The 13,235-nt window shown below is 44.1% G+C and overlaps 1 long non-coding RNA gene across 8 annotated transcripts; it reads left to right on the top strand.

Annotated features, from left to right (window-relative positions):
• Window positions 1–1,717: 1,717 nt before the first annotated feature.
• On the top strand, window positions 1,718–13,022 carry LOC131402631 (uncharacterized). 8 transcript variants are annotated; one of them, XR_009218832.1, is made up of 9 exons: window positions 1,718–2,151; window positions 2,706–2,916; window positions 3,060–3,155; window positions 3,741–4,247; window positions 5,513–5,616; window positions 8,653–8,744; window positions 11,229–11,264; window positions 11,721–11,858; window positions 12,795–13,022. It is a non-coding gene; the product is annotated as an uncharacterized LOC131402631 (long non-coding RNA). The 8 variants fall into 8 exon arrangements; XR_009218837.1 differs by having other exon boundaries at window positions 3,060–3,827; window positions 4,108–4,247; XR_009218833.1 differs by having other exon boundaries at window positions 3,060–4,241.
• The last annotated feature ends 213 nt before the right edge of the window (window positions 13,023–13,235 follow it).

The raw sequence follows: 13,235 nt of genomic DNA, 5'->3' as shown, positions 1-13,235 counted from the left end.
ACCTGTATTTTAGCCAGTGAGACTCATTTTAGATTTCTCTCCTCCCAAAGTATAAGATAATAAATTTTGTGTTATTTTAGGCCTCTAAATCTGTGGTAGTTTCTCAGAGTAGCAATAGGAAATGAATACAAGTCTTATTTGTAATCCAATCTGAGTGTTTCTGTGTGACTCAGAATTACAGCATCCCAACATTTTGGTTTTTAAAGCTGTATTCACCAATGAAAATAATATTTTAATGTTAGAGCACCAAAAGCCTATGTTCTGCTGTGCAATCTTCTGGAATTGCATGTTGTACCTTGTCAATTAAATTGTTTGAAAATTAACGTTAGACTGAACTTAGATGTGTAAGAGAGGAATCAACCCAAAGATAAGCTGTAAAGCCCACTGCTTATGATGGTTTTCTAATCTGTAAAGAAATAGATGAAAAGCTGCAAGTTTACACTGCTCCTCGGACTCTGAATTGTTTTTACTCTTTTAGAAAAACATAGAGTCATAAATTGCTTCTTCCTCTTTATTTTCTCCCTAAGACTATCTCCTTATTTATTATGGTACAATTTCCCTGCTTCTGGTAGTATGTGTTTCCTAAGTCTGTGAGGCAGGCAGTTTTAGAAAGGTATATTGCAGAAGTTTTGATGATACCATTCTGTACTCGACTTGCCCTTCCTTCAAGTTTTTCTTATGCACTTCCCTGTCCTACCTAGTTTCTTTAATGGATTATAAACTTTTGCTTCATCTCACTATACCTGCACATGCCCATGACCAACCTCATGTTGGTGCCACTGTATGAAATAGTGTTTGACTTGTAAACAAATATGCAAATGGGTTCTTTCCCCTTAAGCATCCTTTGGGCCTCTTCTTTCCACTAATTCATTTTAGGATATTGATCTATCTCTTTTGAGTCCAGAGTTGTAGGGCTTGATCTTCCAAGGCTTTGGGAACATCTTGTGCGTGTGCTCCAGATTCCAAAGTCATGAAGAGACAGCCATTGCTCTGGAACGAACAAGTTGCTTAAGTCAAAATGCCACCCTTTACTCTTTTTTTTCCCCACATGAGTTATGCCTGAAGTGCATGACTTGATCTTTATTTTTAATACTATGGCTTGGTACAGGTTGAACTTCAAAAACTATCATTATGTCCTGGTCTTTGTTTTTGCCATCGAGGAGATCAACAGGAGCCCCCAGCTGCTCCCCACCCTGTCTCTGGGTTTCCATGTCTACAATTCCTTCCACAGTGATGTCAGCACCTTGGTGAGCACCCTGAGGTGGTTATCGGGATGGGGTCAGATGATCCCTAATTACACCTGCCAGGCACAGAACAAGAATGTGGCTGTCACTGCAGGAACCACACCAGCATTCTCTGCCCACATTGGGACACTGTTGGAGCTCTACAAAATACCACAGATATGAGCGTGGTGGAGGGATGGATCTGGAGGGACTGAAGTTTTCCTCCTTGGTGAAATTCTGTGGCCACTCATGTGGAAAAGAAGAAAGTGGTTTTGCATGTCTCCCTAAGGAAAAAACCTACCACAGATAGTTCTTGAAATGGTGGATTCATTATTTTGGTGTGTGAATCTGAGAGAGGGATGAAGTAGCCTGAGGCTAGCATCACTGTCTAAAGCAGACCACAGGAGCTTCTGGAAGTGTGGTTGCCCAAATTCTCTCAAAGGAGTGGAAACTAGATATTCTGAAATAATCATACCCTAGTTATTTATCAAATAGTTAATAAAATTTTATATGTAAACATGTACTTAAAACCACTTTACACTCTTCAAATGCTTTACAAATAGTCACAAATTTAATCCTAATATAAGACAATGAATAGGTAACGTTATTATGGGACTTTTTAGAGATATAGAAACTAAGATGGATAGAGGTTATTTAACCTTCTCAAGTGCGTTAAGCTAGTCACATTAGAGTCAGGATTTGAACCCAGGCAGTCTGGCTTCAACGCCAAGCTTCCCCTCAATCACTTCTACCATCAGATAATATTGCTTCATACTCACAGTGTTAGCACCAAGAATGTAAGTTTAGCTAACTGATCATATGAATTTTGTTGAAATTCTGTTTATTTTTCTTCCAGAGAACTCAATATGGAACACTTTTTCTCTTTTGATTCAGACAACCTATGGAGATTTTGATCCTGTACTGAAAGGTAAGGACTAGTTTTCCTCTCTCTATCAGATAGCTCACAAGGACACATCTCTAGTCTTCAGAATGGTCTCATTGTTGACACATTTTGGCTGGACCTGGGTAGGAATCTTAGTATCAGTTGATAAAAAAGGTGAGCAGTTCCTCTGGGAACTTAGAAGAGAGATGACTATGAACGGTGCCTGCCTGTGACTAAGATACCTGTGAGCAAGAGGACGTACACTTCAAAAGATTGGACATGCATAGCCAGAAGCACAGACTCATCAGCCAACGTGTTTATCATTTATGGTGACACAAGTAGATTAATAAATGTGAGCATTGCAGGAAACCATTATTTAACCACTCAGAAGGTGTGGATCACTACACCACAGTGGGATGCTTCTTTTATTCCATGTCACCACTTTTTCGATACCTACCATGGGAGTCTTTCCTTTGCGCACCAGAACTTTGACATATCTGGATTTAAACACTCTCTATGGACAGTTAGCCCCTCTAAATACCAAGAAGACTTTTTCTTTACCAAATGATGCCTTGAACATTTCAACTGCTCATTTGCAGGAACTGAATGTGGAAATTTTTGGAGTGTCCATTCAATGCCTCCCTGGAGTCTCTGCCAAAGGAAACATTAGACACGACTCTGTCTGGATCCAGCTACTACATCTATGATGCTGTGGATGTGGTGGCCTGAGCCCTCCATGAAATACTTTTTATAAAAGCAGAACAGGGGTCCATAATGAATGCAGGCCAGCTCATGTTTCTCCCTTAGCAGGTAAAATTCTCCCTTAAATAGGATTCTCATTATTGTTCTTTTAGGATCCGAGAGTTATTTTATTTGGGTATCGAATTGTGATTGTCACATTGTCACAGATCAGCAGTGACTTGTGCATAATGAATTACTGTTCTTTCTTACAGGTTGCAAGTAAACCTCTAATGATTGTAGGGTCTAATTAGCAACAGTGTCAACTCTTTTAACTAGAAATAATTGATTAAAAACTTTCACTGTGAGAGGTAAGTGTTCAAGAGAAAACAATGACAATTCATCCCAGGGAATTAAAAAATTCAGGGATTTCCAAAATCTAGTTCTGGCCCTATCCCTTGATATCTTAAATGCTTCTGGGGAAAGGACAATTTATTTGAACTTCCTGCATTTTTCTAGAAAGGCTACTGATAGCTAAATAAATATTTCCCCATTGAAATTTAAAATGACTTTTGGAAGCAAGGAGTTTGATCCCCTTTTTACAGATCAGAACCCCAATACTATGAAATATATTTTAATTCCCCAAGTCCTTATCAATTCTACTTAGATGAATTTGTACATGAACCTAGACTTATATAAATCCAAAACCTATGAATAATGTGTCATGAAACTCTTGCTTTCAGGTATGAGGAAGTGAATGTCATGTCAGATCTAAATACACACATTTGTTGTGAATATATATTTGTTCATGTATATATACAACCATATATATAGTTATGTATTATACAAATATCAGTTGTACATTTATATAGAAATTATATCAATTAATGCGTGAAGATTCTGTACTAGGAGCTTTCATCTCTTCTCTCTCATTTAATAAAATATTTTGTTCAAAGGTAGGAAGAAGCAGGCTGTCTTTCTTTGTCTCTTCTTGAGCTCGAGGAAACTCCCTAGCACCCCTAAAGCAAACCTCATTGCTCAAGGTGCAGCTCAGGTTTAGCCCCACAGCACTCCCTGGACGTGGAATCTTCAGGAATGGTTTAAACCTCACCATGTGCTCTCTGAGGGCAGACAAGAATGCCTGCTTCCTTAAGCGTGCAGAATAGTAAACACTCCCCAAATTGAACTTATTCAGAGGATGACTAATATAGAGGGAAAAAAATCTAATTGCTGGGCAACTCAGTATCCCCACCAGTTCGAATCTGGGTTTTCTGCCTTCAATTTCCATGCTCATTTCATTTCCCAATTATGTCTCCCTTTTAGCTCCACCCATTCCTAAGAAACACCCAATTTAAAAAAAGCACTGGAGCTCACGTGTCACTGGATGAGAAAAGAAACTCTGTGTCACAGCATGTAATTCTGAACTATATGATTTTCCTAAAGGTCTTGGACTTCAGGTGAAAGTAAGGGAGTTTGTTCCCCAGGAACCACGTGGTCAAGGTTTCATCATACATGAGGAGCTGATAGACTGGGCCATGCGATTCAAAAAGGTTGCAGACAAGTCAATCTTGGATTAATCATCTACATCACAAGATAGAGAGCATATATGAAAATAATGGTGAAATCATTTAACTCATAACAAAATTCTCATTTGTTGATATAATTTTTCTTACTGTCCAAGAGATATTGAAAGGACACTTGTAATTAAAGAGATATTCCGGAATTTTGAAATGCTTTATACATTACAGCAGGACAGTGAGGCTACCAATTTAATAGGATGAGCTGATAAAAAATTGATTGAATTCCCATTTAAGCTGAAAAAGTGTCAATCTCACGTGCTTGCAAATTTATTGCTCTGCATGCATTGTGCCCTGAAGATATAACAGATGCTGACGACCTAGACTTTTGATGATTTAAAGATACAATTCAAATTGTCTTTTGCCATACGCTTTTCTTCCAGAAAACAAATTTTATTCTCTTTAACGAAAATCAAAAGAATTGACATTGAGGGTTTTTTTTAATATTTCAATATTTTATTAATTTTCCTTATATTTCCATCTCTTCATCCCAACTTTATACATTCTTGTAGAAAAATTCACCATCAGAAAAAAAGATTCTTTTGGCTCCCAAGGAACTGCATTCTTCCTCTTCTTCAGATTTCCCTTTAGAACTCAGTCTTGTAAGCCATCCCTCAAGATGCTATATTATATCATTCAAGCCTGTCCCTGTGTCTTTGGTGTATAATCTACCTGACATTAAATACATTACTAAATAAATTCAATAATTACAATTTGTACTAATCAAACAATTCTCATATAAATGCATTGTATGAATTAAAATATTATTTTTTATTAAGGTAAAATCTGCTTATAGTTCAAAAAAGTAATCCTGGAATACCATATTCAGAATCACATTTGTTATTGCCAGATGCCCCATTCCATAAAACAAACAAGTGTCCTAGTCATTGAGATGGAAAATTTTTTAAATCAGTACGTATTTTCGTGTTGGGAACTCTTTTCTGCAGATTGACCTTGATTTTAATTTGCTTTCCCTGGGTGCATCAATCATGTCAAATCTTATAGGTGATCTCTAAGATAAGTTTTGAGATAATTTAAACAATATTATCAATTATTCAATATTATTAAATAAAAAAATATTATCCAATTATATAGTATTGTTCAGTATCATCAATAATTCTCTTCTTTCAAACTCCCCACTCTGGGTGTAGGACGTTCTGTCAGCCAGGATTCAGGAACATCCCTCAGGAAGAGAGAGCTACCTGCTGCTTTGTCTGTGTATTGTGCCCAGAGAGAGAAATATGTAATCAGACAGGTATGAACTGGCAAAATTACACAATCACTTTCTCTCACCTCTTCTTTGTCTCCAAATAAAATGTAAAGGATCTGAGAGTAACCAATAGCATCACATTTCTTCATTATTTTCTATTATTTCATTCACTCATTCAATACATTCATTTAGGAAATCAATACATCGTTTCCATGTTGGGAGTTACCTTGATCTGGCTTCCTTATACTCACATTGTTAGGTTCTGCTGAAGCAGCTCTTCTCAAGGGAATACAACCCTTAAACCACATGATGTGTTAGGCAAACACTTAGAGATTCCGTAGCACCGTATACTCATCTGGATCACAGAATAACACACATGGAATTATGATGGAAGTAAGCGTGGGTGTCTTTAGCACATGCCTCCTATTCATATCTTTACACCCAAGGTGGCGAGCACTATGCCTTACACATAGTAGGTGTGCAAAAACCAGAACTAAAGATTCAATAAATGAATGGACATATTATATTATTATTACTCTAGTAGAAGACATAAACAATGAACTGAGCATGCAAACTTGATAAGATAAAGGCTCTGCTTTCCAAGAAATCATAGTGAGGTACATGTGAAAAAGAATAGCAGGGCAATTTGAAAAGTGCCAAAATAAAGGTAGTTAGAGGTTAGCAGAGTCAACAAGAGTAGATAGTGTTACTTGGATAAATCAGATAATTCTTCATGGAAAGCTTATGTTTGAGTTGAGCTTTTAAAAATATGGGGGGATTTTTCAGTTAAAGATGAAGAGGGCCTCTTGGCAACAGATGTTTGAGCAACAAAAGTTATGCAAGATTAATAAGTTCTGGAGACCTACCATCCAACATGGGCCGATAGTTCACAATACTGTACTGTAGACTTAAAAATTTACTAGGAGGGTAGATTTATGTTAAGTATTCCTACCTCAAAAGAAAAAAAGTATTTTAAAAAAGGAAGTTAAATAAAAAAATTAAAGAGGACAGGAGGAAACATTTGGGGGTGATGAATAGGTTAAGGACTTGAGTAGTGATGGTTTCACGGGTGTATATTATCTCCGAACACATTAAGTTGTATACATTAAATATGTACAGCTTTTTGTATGTCAGTCATACCTCAATAAAGTTTTTTTAAATGTTTTCATGTGGCATATTCAGACATTCAGAATATGACTAATATGACTGGAATGAGATGATAAAAGACTGATCATGGATGATGATGGAATAGGTAAATAATGAAAAAAAATCCCATCATATTTAAAGTACAATATTCCAGTCCTACCAAACAAAACAGCAAACAATTCATATATACTTATTACCAAAGTTGTCTCTACATTGCTAAATGTTCTGTCCAGTAAGATAATTCATGAAATAACATATTACAGAAATAATAATGGGCTGGAGGAGAGAGCATGTTTACAAATTATGTTTGTTGTTAGAATGCATCTGGCTATAAATTAAAAAGAAAAAAATCTAAAAGTGTCTTTTAAAAAATATTTATTATATCCCATAAAAAAGACCAGAGTAATTTACTACGATGATTCTTTGTGCCAGAAAAAATAAAAGCACAATTGTTGCATTATAAAGATGGAGAAGGAAATAGGTTTCATTCCATTTGTTATTTACTTGATGAATGATGTCATAGATATCACTTTTTACAAAAAAATAGTGAAAGAATTAAAAAAAAGGCCATGATAGAATGACTCCAGGTTTAGGGAAAGGAATGAAGAAAAGCTATTCAACATCCAGCTACCTGTACAGTCTAGGGGTGCACGGAAAGCATCGCCTCCAGCCCCGCCCCTGGAGCTGATTTCCTCCCACTGTGAAGTCGGCCTGACTTATTCCAGCCCCACCCCCGCCTCTTCCCGCCCCTGGAACTGGTCTCTGCGGACAACCTCCTGGCCTGGTTCCGCCCGCAGCCTGGTCCCGGCTCATTGCCCCGCCCGCACCCTTGTCCCCCCCACCCCCGGGCCTGGTGTCACTCACACCCTTGTGCCCGCCCACAGCCCGCCCCTAGAACTGGTTCCCGCCCCTAGATTCCGTCCCTGTCCCTGGTGCTGACCCAGCCCGCGTCCCAGCTTCGCACTCACTCTAGACACTGGAGACCTCCCCCGAGGCTGGGGTGCGCGGCCCCGCCCCGCCCGCCGCCTCAACCCGGAGCCCCCAAACGTCCGTCCTCCCAGAACGCCCGCCCGAGACCGGAAGCGGAAGCGCGGGCGGCGCCGTGGATGGAGCGGGAGGTCTGCGCGGTGTGTCCAGTCTTCTCGGCGCGGACCGCATTCCCGTGGACCTTCGGCCGAAGGGGCGACGCGCGGTAAGCGGCGGGCGGTCCCGGCTCCGGTCGCGGTCCAGGGAGGGGCCTGGGCCGCGGGCAGCCCCGTCACGGCCCGGCGTCCCTCCGTCCCCCCGGAGCCCCGTTTCCCCCGGGCTGTTCGCTCAGGGCGCCCGAGGCTGCTGTTCCTCCCGGCTCCGGGTGCCGCCGGCCCCTCCTCAGAGTCCCCGTCACCGTCCTCCGTGTGATTTTGTCCCCAGGGGGCTTATCCGCGTCTGGAGGCGGTGTTTGGGTTGTTACTAATGGGGCGCTCCTGGCATCTAGAGGGGGAGGCAGGGATGCTGCTCAGCGTCCTCCAGGGCCCAGGACGGCCCGACAGAGAATCATCCGGCCCCAAATGTCAATGGTGCGGAGGTTGGGAAACCTGCTCCAGGGCCTGAAAATCTCCTGAGCCCTGAATGAAGTGTGGGAATTGTTTACCAGTCAGCGAGCCACTTACAGGGGCCATAAATGACAAGCTTGTTTAAAGGGTCCGGAGTCACCAAAAAGTCTCTGTCCAGCCAAGTGAGTTGAGCGACTCAAGTGCACACAGCACGGAGCTGCTTCTCCCATCTTGGGGAGCAGGTGACTGGATAGGAATCGGGAAAATCCAGTCTCAGCCAACAGTTACAGTTAAATCAGTAAATACGAAAAAGAAAAGTAAGTGTGGTGGGCTTTCCTTCCATCACCTGTATTACTCCCTGTAAAAGGCCTCAAAAGCAGTCTTTGTTTTTTTTTTCCGTTAGAAAAGAAAAGTGTCTGTGGGGCTCAAGTTTGAGTTGAAACCAGGCTCAGGGTCCACCTGTCCTCGCTGATCCGTGGATTTCTGTGTGACCAGGTGAGTACCCTGTGGACCTCGTACCAACAGGTTCCAGCAGCCTCCGCTGTGCAGAAGACCTGCCAGTGGGCTTTCCTGGGCTCAGGTTGTCAGCACAAGGACTCACTGAGAGTGAGGGTATCATGAGGAAAATTATTTATGTTTGATGGATTATATTCAAGGGAAAGATGGTAAGGTTTGTGAGGCTCTGTGTGTGTAAATAATTCAGAAAATACAGTTATTTGCAAAGAAGAACACATTAAACAAATATATGTAAATAAGTGTAAATATGTGTAACAGTAAAGAAATATAGACTTACCTGCATTCCGAATTCTCAAAAGTCAGGATTTCATATATAAATATAAATATATAAATGTTTTACGTGTATATGTAGTATTACAAGACATCTCATTAAATATTAGCAGGGATGCTCAGCAACATTCCTCAGGCCTATTCAATTTGACTTCTAAAGACCTGTAAATGCTCCACAAAGATTCAAAATCTTACAGACACCTGGAGAAAAATATGATTTGAACTTCTTTATGTTAGTAACAGAAATGTAAAGTTAAATTGACCAGCAGCTGGATTTATTTTCAGCATATTGTTGTTGTTTATGAGATTTCAAATCATTTGGAGGAATATTAAGCAACACCTTTTAGATAGAAGGGTAGGGCACTAGTCTCCAAAAAGATTGTCCTCTCCACCTCACATTCTAAAGGGAATTAACTTTGCTTCTTGAATCCTTTCTGAAATAACAGTCTAGTGATTCACGTTGAAGACAATCTTGTTAAGTAATTTTATATATAATTGTTGGCCTCTCCTAATTGTGTGTGTATGTCTGTGTGCCTTTTTCATTCTAGCATTCCTGGGACGTTCTTGAGGGAATGTGTGCTTGTCATGCAGTAGATATTCTTTGAGTGCACAATTTATGGTGACCCACCATCCTCATTTATTCAGAACAGAGGGGTTTTCCAGGACACAGGACATTTAGCGTTCAGACCAGGATGGTTCCTCATCTGATGAGCCAGGCCCTGGGCCAGATGCGTGGGGACCTGGAGAACCAAACAGACCTTGTCCCACCTCCATGGGATTTATATTCTGTTAGGGAATTTGGATTGTAGACAGTTCATGATGAGAGTGATTTGGGAGTTTGGCACAAGGGGACTAAACCGGAGGGGGCAGGGAAGCCCTCTTGAGAAGGACTGATATTTAGCTTGAGAGCTGGAGTTGGGACTGGATTTAGGTGGTTGGAGGGTTAGACAGGAGTGAGGGTGTGGGAGTGTGTTCAAGAGAGCGTTTCAGGCAGAGGGACCCGCATGAGGACACCCCTGAAGCAGAGAGCCTGGTGTGTCCATGACCTGAAAGAGGGATGGCTGAGCCGAGTCAACACAGGGGGAGAGGTGTGAGCCAGACCAGCGAGGGGAACAGGCTGGACCAGGTCAGGCGTGACTTTGGACTCTGTTCTAAGACCAGTGGGAAGACACTGGAGAGGTGCGAGCAGATGGGTGATGTGATTGGCGTTTGGTCTAAGCACGTGGGTTAAAATGGACTTGAGGCTTAAGAATGAAGACTTAAGAGGCAGATAGGAGGTGTTGGGAAGAAGGTTACGAATAAGGTGATTGTTCCCTAGGCCTGGGTGATGGCTGTGGAGTAGGAAAGAAGTAGAAAGAGAAGACCTTGGAGTGTAGAACTGCGAGAAGGTAACGGTACTTTCTTGCTTGGATGTGTCAGATGGCACAGGGTAGTGACTGTGCTCCTCGCTGCTGTCCGTGCAGACCTGCAGGCGCCCCCTCACCCAGGTCTGTGTGTTCACCCCACTTAGCCACTCACAGGCCCCCCTCCACATCCTAAAGGAAGTCAGGCCTTACTTGTGAGGGGGTTGTCTCAGACGGGAGACACCGAGGAGAGCCCCTCCAGGCATCAGGGCAGCCCCTTCAGCCTCTCCCTCAGGCTCCTCCCCCTCCACTCTCTCGCTTTCCACCCTCAGAAGGACCCCTGCTCAATATTCCACGTCCCCAGGTTCTACCTCCCTTAGGCTTGAGAAGGTTGGGCAGCCAGTGGGGTGGACATTGTCTGTACCTTCCACTCTGACCCCCGCAGGTCCCGGGCTGAACAGAGAGCGACTCTACTGGGAGCTGAGCCATGAGAGCCAGGGCGTCCCCCACCTGGGCTCCTTCATCCTGGATGGGGACAGCCTCTACGTCAGTGTTGAGGGGCTTGGCTACAGCCGTGCTTTCTGTCCCTATCATAGTTCTGTGTTGCCTCCATTGCTCTAAAGTGAGCTGTGATCCATCTCTGTCTCCTTCTGGTCGGGGTGCAGTCTTCTGGGGTGATGACTGGGGCCAGCCACCTTCCATCTCGTTTCATCCCCCCTGAACACCCCTCCCCTCTTCCCCTCTGCTTTTCCCTAAGCTTTTCCCACAAAGCTCCCTACATCCTCCCTCTCCCTTAATCCTTTATGTTCACCCCAGCTCTTGCTCAGCTCCTCTCACCTTCTCTCCACAGCTGACACCTATGGAGCTGTGGCCCTGACTACTACCAGTGAGTATTCCTGGCCCTCATCTCCTGGATTCCATCCCCATTTGGGGTTGGGGAGCAGTGGTTCTCCTGCACCCACTGTCCTTGGTGAGAGAAGGACCTGGAAGGGCCCTAACTCATCCCTTCTCTCTCTCCCGTGTTCTGGTGGAGAGTTCCAGCCCAGGGTGAGAAAGCCTTAGTGACAGACGTGTTCTCCACCACATTTAAACCAATTAAAGTGGTTTTCACTTTAATTCTCCTAAAGCCTCGCGCTTGGTCCTCCTTTTCCAGGTATCCCGTATGTCTGTCCAGTGTTCTGCCCGTCCATGTGTCTCTCCTCTGTGTTCAGTCTCTCTTGTTCACCTATCTCTCTCTCTTGGGCTCCTCTCATCCACAGGCTTGCTCATCCCTCTACTCACACAGTCACCCCTCCCCTCACTCTCATTTATGCTTCACCTGTGAATGGTGGTCCTGGCACAGCCACTGCTGGAGCCCGGGTGAGCCTGGGGGCTCCTCCCACTCTGTCCCTCCCTGAGACAGCCCTCGCCACAGCTCCCGAGCCAGCCACCACGTCCCTGCATACTTCATCATCACCTGTGCCACCAGAAGCCACCACAGGTGTCTGGGGGCCCCTTTTCCTTCCCAAGAGAAGCTCTCCGGCCCCACTCCTCCACCAGCCAGTTGTGATCCAGGAGCTGGGAAGCCAGGGTGTGAAATTCTGGTTTTAGGGCAATCATGCTGATCACAAAGATTATACCGACGGTTCAGTCTCAGGCCAGCCCTCAGAGAGCCCCTAAGCTTGTGAAATTAACACACCATTATAGTACAATGTGGGAGGTTTCGGGGAGAGGCGCCTGGCATAATTTGGAGGGGAAGAGCTTGCTAGAGAAAGTTTCACCAGAATGGAGTCTTTGAGAATAAGTAGGAGGGACCCTGGCAACTAGAGGATGAAGGGTTTTCCTGGCAGAGAGGATTCCATGATCAAAGGCTCCGGCCAGAAACAACATGCCCTATGGGGAGAATTGAAACGAATTTGGGTTGCGTGAAGCATAAAGTTTAACCCGCAGTAGATGGATAAAATGAGACTGAAAGGTCAGCAGGAGCCAGATTGAGTAGAGCCTTGAGTGCCAGGTCAAGAAGGTTGAACTAAACACTGAAGGCCATAGGGAGCCATGGGTGGTGCTAGAGCAGTGGTGGCCCTAGTGAGGTATTCATTTCAGAAAGATTCTTCTAGTGGTCCATGTAGAACATTCTTTAGACAGAGCATCCAGTGCGCCTGCTGGGGTGTTGGTCCGGGTGAAGGAAGTTAAGTCCCCTGAGCTGGGACAGGGATGGAGACAGGGAGTGTATGTGAGGACCGGTGCGCAACTGGAATTGGTGTTACTGGGAGGGAGGAGGAGCAGAGCAGATGTGCTGGTTCTGACTTGGGTGACCACACGGGTGGGTGGTGGTGCCCCTGGGAGAGAAGACGACAGATGATAATGAGTGCAGGACTCTGGTGTGGTCTCAGGCCAGCTCTCAGTGATGGCCATCGCTCTCCCTCTCGTCTTGCAGCTTTGGGGCACAACCTGAAGACCCTCACAGTCCCCTTCCCCATCTCCACCCTCCGGTATTCATCAGACAGGAGCAACGGCTCAGCCACGTTCAACTCCACTGAGAGGGTCCTGCAGAGCCTGGGGAGACCCTGGTTCCAGCAGCTCCTGTTGGGTTAAATCCCACCCAGCCCCTCCCCCACTCCCTGTCCCTCCTGCTCCTCCTCCTCCTCCTTCCTCCCCAGCTGGATCCTTGTTTAAGAAGAGCAGCCTGGGCCTCTTCTCCTTGAGTTGCAGACTGGTCTCCCTCAGGTGAGACCCTCCCCTGAGCATTTGCCCCTAATGACCACTTTTGTCACCACCCCTCTCTGTCTCCCCCCTGTCCTCCCATTTCCTCCTTCCTGTTCTGGCCCCCACCCCAGAGGTTTCAGGACCTCTCTCTAGAGTCCCCACATCCCTCTCT

The sequence above is a fragment of the Diceros bicornis genome, unplaced genomic scaffold, assembly GCF_020826845.1.
Source record: "Diceros bicornis minor isolate mBicDic1 unplaced genomic scaffold, mDicBic1.mat.cur scaffold_196_ctg1, whole genome shotgun sequence".
In the NCBI taxonomy this organism is placed as follows: domain Eukaryota; kingdom Metazoa; phylum Chordata; class Mammalia; order Perissodactyla; family Rhinocerotidae; genus Diceros; species Diceros bicornis.
The sequence above is the reverse complement of the archived record's forward strand: the minus strand, read 5'-3'. Positions and strand labels throughout refer to the sequence as shown.